Source organism: Aedes albopictus, chromosome 2 (genome assembly GCF_035046485.1).
Source record: "Aedes albopictus strain Foshan chromosome 2, AalbF5, whole genome shotgun sequence".
Classification (NCBI taxonomy): domain Eukaryota; kingdom Metazoa; phylum Arthropoda; class Insecta; order Diptera; family Culicidae; genus Aedes; species Aedes albopictus.
The window spans coordinates 491,040,018-491,050,852 of record NC_085137.1 but is presented as its reverse complement, the minus strand read 5'-3'; positions in this window follow the sequence as shown (position 1 = coordinate 491,050,852).

Here is a 10,835-nt window from a genome sequence, read left to right as displayed (position 1 = left end):
GGGCTGACATCGCTCACCTTATATGGCAGAGTAATCAGAGTACCGATAGCTGCAAAAGCGTCGTAAATATAAAAAAATTGATTTGGATGGTGGTTCTAATATACCGCATTTAGTTCACCACTGGACCGCGAACTGCGACTTCTATAGTGCGAAAACGTAAATAAAAGTGCGCGATCGCATCAAATCAGGTTGATGTCTTCGGCGCACTAATTCTTAAATCTATGGTGAACAAGTGCTCTGAAGACACCGAGTTGATTTGATGCAATTGCGCACTTTTATTAGCGTTTTCGCACTCGTGAAAACTAGTGCGATAGTCCAGTGGTGAACTAAATGCGCTATAATTTACTCCATTTTTCGAATGAGTGTAATCATTTTTGTATCTTTTAATTTCGCCCTCTTTTGCTAATCCTTTGACAGATAGGAGTATTTCGATTATCTTTTGTAATCTTCATCAGTATCAGTTATTAACTGGATAACTGACACTGGGAAACATTACAAGTACAGTGGACGTTCGATAATTGCAACATGTTTACATTTCACTAAGCGAACGAAAATCCGATAACTGCAACGCCTAACAGTGTCAACAAACCATCAACCGACGTAAAATGAACGTGAACTTCATCCGACTGTTTATTTGGGCTTACATGGCGTACCATTTGATGCACTTGCCGAACTTGCAGTTAAAAAGCATTGCAGTTAAATCGTTTGCACTGACCGAATGTCTAGTGTACCTAGTACAGAGCTGATTCATTCATTCGAAGAGGGTATTCTGCTTAGAGGATTCGGAAAGTCGTTTCAAGATCAATTTACTCCATGTTTCAACCGCAGAGTTGACTGAGTTGATCTGAATTGAGGGTAATTCCACCAATTCTCATATTTTTTGCAAATAATGACATGTGTGATACCGGTGGTATCATATCATAAAGATGTACAGTGGACGTTCGATAACTGCAACATGTTTACGTTTCACTTAGCGAACAAAATTCGATAACTGCAACGCCAGATAGACGTCAACAACCCATCAATTGACGTTAAATGAACGCAAAATTCATCCAGCTGTTCATTTGGGCTAACTTGGCGCACCGTTTTGATGGATAGCGGTGCGATAACTGCAAATTTGTTGCACTTACCGGACTTGCAGTTAAAAAGCATTGCAGTTAAACCGTTTGCACCGACCGAACGTCTACTGTACTCCTGAAAGAGAATATTCAGTGGAAAAAATAGGTAAAGGTATTGTTTCCAATAATGCAGCAGCACAATTTGGGGTCTAAATGAACAGTTGGTTCAAACTTTATCGATTCGCTATAAAATTTTGTGCAAAATCGGTATATTGAACTCAACAACACATATCATGATACCTACAACTGGTGTAAAAGTTAAGAAAAAAATATGTTTAACTTATAAAATAAGTTTTCATACTAGAACTCATTTGGTTCAGATCATTGTTTTTTTCAAACAATTATTCCAGTGCATTTTGGACTTTATATGTACAGTAGACGTTCGATAAGTGCAACATGTTTACGTTTCACTTAGCGAACAAAATTCGATAACTGCAACGTCAGGCAGGCGTCAACAACCCATCAATTGACGTTAAATGAACGCAAAAATCATTCGACTGTTCATTTGGACTAACTTGGCGCACCGTTTTGACGGATAGCGGTGCGATAACTGCAAATTTGTTGCACTTACCGGACTTGCAGTTAAAAATCATTGCAGTTAAACCGTTTGCACCGACCGAACGTCTACTGTATCAGAAATTTTACAAATGCAGTATGTTGATCTAAGGTTAAGTATATCGAAATTATACCTATGAACTAATTTTAACAGACATGTTCATTTCACTCCCATCGATTGTTCACAGTTACCTTCACAATGCCGTTATTCTGTTTTCTTGCATATTTAAACATTTTTGCTTGATCAATTCTTCCAAAAGGCTTAGAATACGTTACTATCTATGATTCTTAAAGAAGAAAAAAACCAAGAAAAAACAACTAAGGATTTGTCATTTTTCTATTGGAAACGATGACAAACGCTTATTGTTTTCATATCACATATGCTTCATTTTCATTTTTTTCATTTCATTTACTTCACAAAGTATTAAAGTAGTCTAGTTTACACGATTCCTAATGAACTTATAAGTTCTTTTAAAGGGTCGTTTTTAGCAGTTAGTTGAACTAGCTATTGTTATCTATCTACTAATGTATAATAAAGTTATTGATATTGTTTTAATTGTGATTCGCCATACCTTTTTTAAACAAACTAATCGAAGCAGAATTCTTAATGCTATCCGGTATTTGATTAAAAACACTTGGACCCATATTCACAAATCTTCTTCTTCCTATTTCTGTTCTAAACCCACTACGCTGTAGCAGATGAACTTTTCTGGTTTGATGTTCTTGGCTAGCTGCATTAATACTCCAATTGTGGTGAAGATTCTCGTTGTTGATAATCTTGAACATTGTTACTCCAACCTTCATGGTATATAACCCGACAACTTGAAGAATGTTGTGATCCATTGCGCTGTACAGAGTGTTTGTAGGTTGAAGAAATGGTAATCTATAAATGGATTTCACGCACCGATTCTGCTGTACTTGTATCTCCTTCAAATACGTGTTGTACGAAGAACCCCAAACAGATATACCGTACTGATATCGGCAATGGATGAAGGCGTAGTACATCTTCAAAAGGACGTGACGAGGCACAAACGATGAAAGTTTCCTTAGTATCCCGCACAGTGATGCACACTTGGCAACTATTTCACGGATGTGGAGGTCCCATTTCAAAAGGTTATCAGTGAGCACGCCTAAGTATTTGAAACGGTCAACTTCTTCAATTATGACTCCTCTAATTCTCAAAACAGGTCGGCACTGGGCATCGATGACTCCAAAAAGCATCATTCTGGTTTTTTTGTAGATTTAACGCCAAAAGATTGTTCTCTAGATAATCCATTACCATTTGTAGATCGGTTGACATGTATTGGTTCAGCTCATAAGCATTACTGGCCTCGTAAGAAATTGCAGTATCATCCGCAAAAAGTCTCAGCTTTCCTTTCAGATTTAACCTCGCTATGTCGTTGACGTATATCAAAAATAATAAAGCCCCGAGGTTGCTACCTTGCGGAACACCACACGTAATAGCACAGGGTGGGCTTCTAATTCCAGATACCACAACTTGTTGATAGCGATCAGTTAAATAGCTGCGTAGAAGGTCATTAGCAGAGCCGCGAACTCCATATGCATCCAGCTTTTGCAACAGGATTCGATGATTTATGGTGTCAAATGCTTTTGAAAGATCCAAAAACACTGTTGCAGCACACATTTTACGATCGATTGAGCAAGCTATATCATCAACCAATTCTAAAACTGCCACCTCAGTTGACGACCCTTGACGAAATCCGAATTGACGGTGGTATAGCAATCCAGTAACATTCATGAAACTATTTAACCGCAAGGATAGAATTTTCTCAAAAACCTTGTTGATTGATGATAGAACAGATATCGGTCGATAGTTCGTTGGATCCTTTGGATTACCTCCCTTGAAAACAGGAAACACGAGTGCTGTTTGAGACATTTCGGGTATTCTCAATTTAGATGAAAATCGGAGTTTTCGACTAACGAAGTTGGATTTTTCTTCAAATCCATGCGTCGGACCTAACTTCGGAAGTGGTGCGCTGTATAGTAAAGCTGGTCCGCTGTAAAGCGCACTACTTCCGAAGTTAGGTCCGACGCACGGATTTGGAGAAAAATCCAACTTCGCTAGTCGAAAATTCCGGGATTCAACTGCAAAGGACAATATATACCCAACGAAACGCTGTCATTAAAACAATCGCATAATATGGCGGACAATGCTACACTATTTTGTTTCAGTGCCATAACCGAGAAACCATCTATTCCAGTAGCCTTGGATGATGTTATAAACTTCCATTTGAGACGTTGGTCGTATAAACATTGATCTATTAGATGCAGTCATTGTGTTGAATTTGTTGATGTTTCCGTCTGATACCAGGTTGCTTGCAAGATTCTCCCCAACAGATGAAAAGAAGGCATTGAAGATTCGTCCGACATCAGCAGGGTTGGTGCTTTCGATTCCGTCAGTTTCTAGAACTGGAAACTTTTCCTTTCTCGATATGTTTCCAATTAGTTCGTTTATTTTGCTCCAAAGATGCTTGGGGTTGTTGGAAGCGAAAATTTTCCGATAATATGCTGATTTATCAAGACGCTTGGCGGTGGTTAGCTTGTGGTTCGCGCGTTCTAAAAGACTTTTGAGACGCGAATTTAGTCTGTCTCGTTTCCATCTTTGAAAAAGGTTGTTGGAGATTTTACTTAGTTTCCAGATGTCAAAGTTGTACCTGTAAGATTTAGTAAATCGGGAAAAGAGGGCCATTCTTAAAGCCAGTATTAAAAGGCGTCCAAGTGTGTTCATGGTTGATATGAAACTATCTTTTATTGTCTTATGCGATACATGCTGGGCCCTGCTCTAGTGTACTCAACTTGTATGAGTACCCTTACAAGGGTTTGGTGGTTTTACCGACCTAACCATGTTACAACAACTCCTTCCCCCTTTGGTTTGGTCTTTCAATAACTAACTAAATTATGGTGCTTTTACAATAGCTATATCTTTGTATGAATGGACACAAAAATCACATCAACTAAACTCGAAAACTGAATGTCAGTAAGCTAAGATAACTATGATTGACCTTTCTATTAATCAATAAAATTACTATAGTGCATCGGACTGCTCCTATCTAAAAGCAAAATCGAACCATCTTTTACCCCCAGCGAGCAGGTCTTTTCCTTGGTGACAGCTACACGGTGCCCCCACAGACCGTTATTATAAAATAAAAATGTCCATCAAAACTAAGTTCAGGGGTCGAATCCTGGTGCCATTCTGCGCCTCTGGGCAAATTTTTAAAATAATCCCTAAGAGGAATCTCGAGAAATCTCGATTTGATGTTTTATACTAAGAAATTTCAAAGAAATCCATGTTCAGATTCAACAATATCACTTAAATACCTACAAAAAAGTCCACAAAGTATTCAAAGAAGTTTCAAACCAGTATATATTTACCAACGCAACTTTTATTATACATATTTACTACTCACCCAACTCAATTAACTGACTAAACTGACATAAGTATGTTTTTCCAAGCCATGCATCGGTTTTAACGTAAGCATTATAAAAAGCGATTTTTCCCTATTGTTTTATGAACATTATTACACATCCCAGTGTTATACATTAAAATTTTCTCTAATTCTACAACATGTTTACTATATTACGAGGAACCAACCCTCCGAAGACCACAAAGAGTCCTAAGATATGTGGAAAACGTTATTGACTGAAAACCGAATAGCATGGAAACGCTGTTTAACATGTAAGAAATAACAATAAATAATCAAATCTCGTCATTTTATCGATCGGATAAGGCTTCATTACTTGTTTCCATGAACTTCGCATCGCTTTGCGGTCTTCGGAGGTCTAATTCATCGTGAAGTTTGCTACAGAAATCATTCATCGAATTATTTTTAGGGACCAAGGGGTAACCCCAAGCGATTTTTCATTGAAGAAGTAAATTTTCTCATAAAATTATCTGAAAAACTAAGAATAACGGGCGCAAAAAAAAATAGTTTTCCCGATCGACCTGATATTTTGCACAGGTTATATGGGACCAAAATGGAACTCAAAAAGTATACAAGAACTAGAGTTTTTGCATTTTTTATATTTTCCCATATAAACCGTGTCCCATGTTATTACATATAGGGGTGACTGGGGAGACTTGATCCCTTTTTCTTAATTTACCTGAAACTTTAAGAAAAAACACAAAACTTGATCCGATTTCCGTACAATATTGCAGGTAAACATCTATTGCAAGTAAATACACAACAGAAGGCCTTTAAATTATTGTTAAAGTTTTCAACTGTGTTTTTATGGAGGCATGTCCAATTATGTATTTTTCAAAAATGGGTGACACTTGATCCCCCTTTGAGCACATGGTTTATTTAAAGGGAATATAATTCCAGAGTCTTCATATTCATTTTCTTTTCGAGTTTTCTCGTATTTTCGATGAATATGGAGTGTTTGAAATTGTAAGATTTCCTTTAATTTTTAAGGATATGCCGTATTTTAAAAATGTGGAGACTTGATCCCCCTTTTCTTGGTTTGTACTAAAGTTATATTTATCTGACACATTATATCGTTGAATAGACTAGAATTCCAAGTAAATAGAGGCTTCCCAAAAGAATTTTGTTTTTCACTTGTATAATGTGTGTGTGTAATCCTCGAGGGATCAAGTCTCCCTATGTCACTATTGTGTATACTAAGCTGAATTTCAATTAAATATGTTAACAAAAGCCTTATTTGGATAAATAAGTTTGAAAGTATTTTATTTAAACTATGTGCTGTTATATTTTGACACGATTTGGTTCAATTTTCACAAAGTTATTGAGATTTTTCGGGATCGCCCAAAAGATTTCTGAAGGACTGAAAACAAACCATCAGCCGTTAAAAAATAATGCAATGTACAATCGAAATCACTTGTAGCCAAAACATAGTCGTTTGTCCAGGAGTAGTTTTGGAAAAATTATGCTAGAAGAAAAATGTTTTTGATTCCGAGCAAGTACAGTAGACGTTCGGTCGGTGCAAACGGTTTAACTGCAATGCTTTTTAACTGCAAGTCCGGTAAGTGCAACAAATTTGCAGTTATCGCACCGCCAAACGTCAAAATGGTGCGCCATGTTAGCCCTAATGAACAGTCGAATGAATTTCTCGTTCATTTTACGTCAATTGATGGCTTGTTGACACTGTCAGGCGTTGCAGTTATCGGATTTTCGTTCGCTAAGTGAAACGTAAACATGTTGCAGTTATCGAACGTCTACTGTATGGGGGGAACAAGTCTCCCCAGGGATCAAGTCTCCTCAGTCTCCCCTACGTCGTAGTTTCCTGTTCTTCCAAAATTGGTGTACTATTAGATCTTTATTTAACACATATTTCTCAGTAATATTCCAGTGTTCATGTGCAAGAATATGTAGCACTTTTCATTCAAAAAATGTTCAAAATTCTAGGCAAAGCAAATCAAAGATAATCGTACACACCGTAGTTGCTACTCCGTGATTGACCAGAGTTGCACAGAGAACCAATGAAAGCAAGGCTTGGGACTAGCTAACCATGCTCAATGTGCACAATTCGAGAGTTCAACATTTGAAAGTCAATAACGGCGCTGGCCACGTCCTTACGGTCATCGGATCGATTATGTGTCATACTCGCCCCATATAGGAGCGATACATTTACAGCAAGGAACAATACACTGAACGCCCCTGTTCAAAATCCTAAGCAATATCGAAAAAAAGTATAAATTTGTTTTCGACTATTGTGACTGAAAACGTTATTCATTTTAAGAAAACTGCCTTCAAAGACCTACTCCAGTTTTTCTAACCCTAACGTTGGTAATCAAAAGCACACATGACAAGCAACGTTTTTCGCATCTTTTTTTTTTTTTTTGATTTTTGTACATTGCCAAATGTTTGGTAAGTCAGTTTAATCAGTTAATTGATTTAGATGAGTAGTAAATATGTATAATTGATGTAACGTTATTAAATAAATACGGGTTTGAAACAACTTTGAACACTTTAGGGAAAGTTTGTGTAGGTATTTAAGCGATATTATCCAATCTGAACATGGATTTCTTTGAAATTTCTTAGTATAAAACATCAAATCGAGATTTCTCGAGATTCCTCCTAGGGATTATTTTAAAAATTTGCCCAGAGGTGCAGAATGGCACCAGGATTCGACCCCTGAACTTAGTTTTGATGGACATTTTTATTTTATAATAACGGTCTGTGGGGGCACCGTGAGCTACGATACTAGGCCTGGAGTGCTCCTCCGCTCGTTGGATCGTCGAACATCGTCATTTCTTCAAGCCATCGATTTACTTTCGGTGCCTCTCGCCATCCTTCACTCTTCGGAACAAAACAGTCAAAACGAAACTTATTTGCAAAAGTCACGAAGTACAGGGGATGGCCAAAATGTTTGGGATAGGCAACTTTTTTTCTCCCACAAAAAAATTCAACATGCTGTAACTTTTCATGGAGTGCATCAAAAAATCCCAAATTTTGACTGTTTGTCAACCTATTATATGTGCATCATTGGTACAAATTTGGGCTCGATTGATTGATATTTCGTGAAGTTAGAACCGTTCGGGTAAAACACTATTTTTTAACCAACTAATTTTTGAACTGTCATATCTCGGAAACCAGTGAACCGAATTAAATGAAATCGCAAAAGTGACCGAAAATGTTAAAAAAATGCGCGCGCACAAAAAACAAAACGTTGCACAAAAAATACGCACGCACAAAAAATCATTCAAAATCACGCCAAAAGCACAAAATATACCGGCGGTCGTGATGTGATGCACTCCAACGAACAAAACAAAAAAAAACACTAGCACGCTATACAAAAATTTCACAAATGCCGCTAACATTCACGCCAAAAGCAATAAAATCACCGGTGGCTGTGAAATGTGCGACAAAATAGAAACAATATTTCTCCTCGTCGACCACTGTAAGATTTAGTAAAACGGGAAAAGAGGGCCATTCTTAAAGCCAGTATTAAAAGGCGTCCAAGTGTGTTCATGGTTGATATGAAACTATCTTTTATTGTCTTATGGGATACATGCTGGGCCCTGCTCTAGTGTACTCAACTTGTATGAGTACCCTTACAAGGGTTTGCTGGTTTTACCGACCTAACCATGTTACAACAGTACCAAGGGCAGGTGTTGGGTTTTACCTTAACCTCTACCGATATTGTGGTCGAAAATCTGTTCACTAGTTGAGAATATTTATCGGTGATAAGCGATATACGATTATTAGGGTCGAATACACTGAATTCAGATGACTGTAGAAACCGTTGGAAGTCCGAGTTCACTAATCGGTGGTTCACCAGGGTTTTAGTATAGATAGTAGAGTAAACATAGATCCGTGTTGATGAATCCGTTGTATCCAAACGAACTGTCAAAATCTGTATCCAAACGAGCATGACGTCACGATTTGGACAACATCAATGGAGCGCATGACGTCATATTCAACCATCGCACTCTTGAAAATTACTACTTACACGCTTGAAACATTTTAGTCAGCGGTGTCCGCGGATCTATGTTTACTCTACTATCTATAGGTTTTAGTTAGCGTTTTACTGGTCTTGCTCATTTTTGTAGTGAATTGTGTCAGTACATAGCGGTGGTCGCTAAGACTACAATCGATTGTATAGTTTTTGATACGATCGGAGATATCTGATTGTGTGATAACATGATCGAGCAAGTTATTGCTGGCTGGACGCGTAATGTGTGTGTTTGTCACGATCATATTATAAGATGTCAACAGTTGTAGATAACGTTGGGTCCCTTGAGATTCCAAATCATTCACGGCAATATTCATATCACCTAGTAAAAAGCAAGGCCACTGGGAGTCCCCCGAAGATACTATATTCTCAACGTGATTAAAAAAGCTGTTGACATCATAGCCAGGCGGACGGTAGATGCCATGGACTAAAACGCGACCAGAAGAAGCCAGAAGTTCTACCGCTACATGATGATATCCGTTATCCATCGTGTTCTTCTTAACGTTGAAGTTTAAGCCGTCTCGAACAAATATAGCTAGCTCGCCGGAGGAGTTGCTTCGACATGAATATATACTTTTATATCCAGGAATATTATAGAATTTGGATCTTCCTTCCTTGATCCACGTATCTCCTACCACCACAACGTCGACCACTACATTTAAGTTCCGCAGAAAAATGACAAAAGTGTCCAGTTTGCTATAGCTGTTGATACCTCGAATGTTAATTTGCAACATAGTTATTCCAATAGATGAGATTATCTGCGCAGATGCGTTGTCTAAATGGTAATTTGTAGCATGATTTGAATGTTCCATCTTGATACGTTAGCTATGTGCAACTGCAGTGTTCACAGCATTTACTGTCTGCTTGATATAAGCTTATTCAATTCGGTTTTACTTATTCAATTCAATGCTTATTACGAATGGCTGACAAAACGTCAAACGACAAAACGTAGAATGCCAAAACGTCTAAAGGACTAAACGTCGAAGGGACAAAGGGTCGAAAGCACAGAACGTCGAAAAGAGAAAAGGGTTGAGGTCCTTTAAAAGAGAATCTGTGACATTTGGGCGAAATGCATTTGGTCGAATGGCGTTTGGTCGAAAACATTTGATCAAACAACATTTGGTCGAAAGGCAGGCAACTACTCAATTTTCAATTGAAATAACCCCCTGAAGAAAACATGTCGGATGACATATGTTTAACAGAAGAAAAATATCCGAGGAAAAGTCAGAAGCTTAAAAAAATTATAATAAAGAAAGAGGAAAACGCAGTACGAAAGAAAAGCTTTTGTTCAGAATAAGGAGAAATCCCTAATGATTAATCCAGCAATTAATACATTAAAACGCAATGAAAATAATAAACTTGATAGAACAGCTCATGCGTAAAAGAAAGAAACTTATCTAATAAAAAAACAGAAGTTATTAAAAAAAAAGAAATTGTGTTAAGTACTGTTCCTTTGAATTCCACTAAGAATTTGCATCCTTTGACAGATACGTATTTCGACCTCAACTGTAAGGTCGTCGTCTTCAGTATCTTGTACTTGACTCGACTAGCTATTACATAAAAATATAGTACAAATAGAGAGCTATAAAGAACACCTATGTTCAAAAGAAAGAAAAATCTCTTATGGAAAAAGTTCAGCTATGATATGCACTCGTAATACAAATATTGTCGTCGCGGTTTAAACCCGAAGTTTCCCCACACCCGACTATTTTTTTCAAATTCCATACA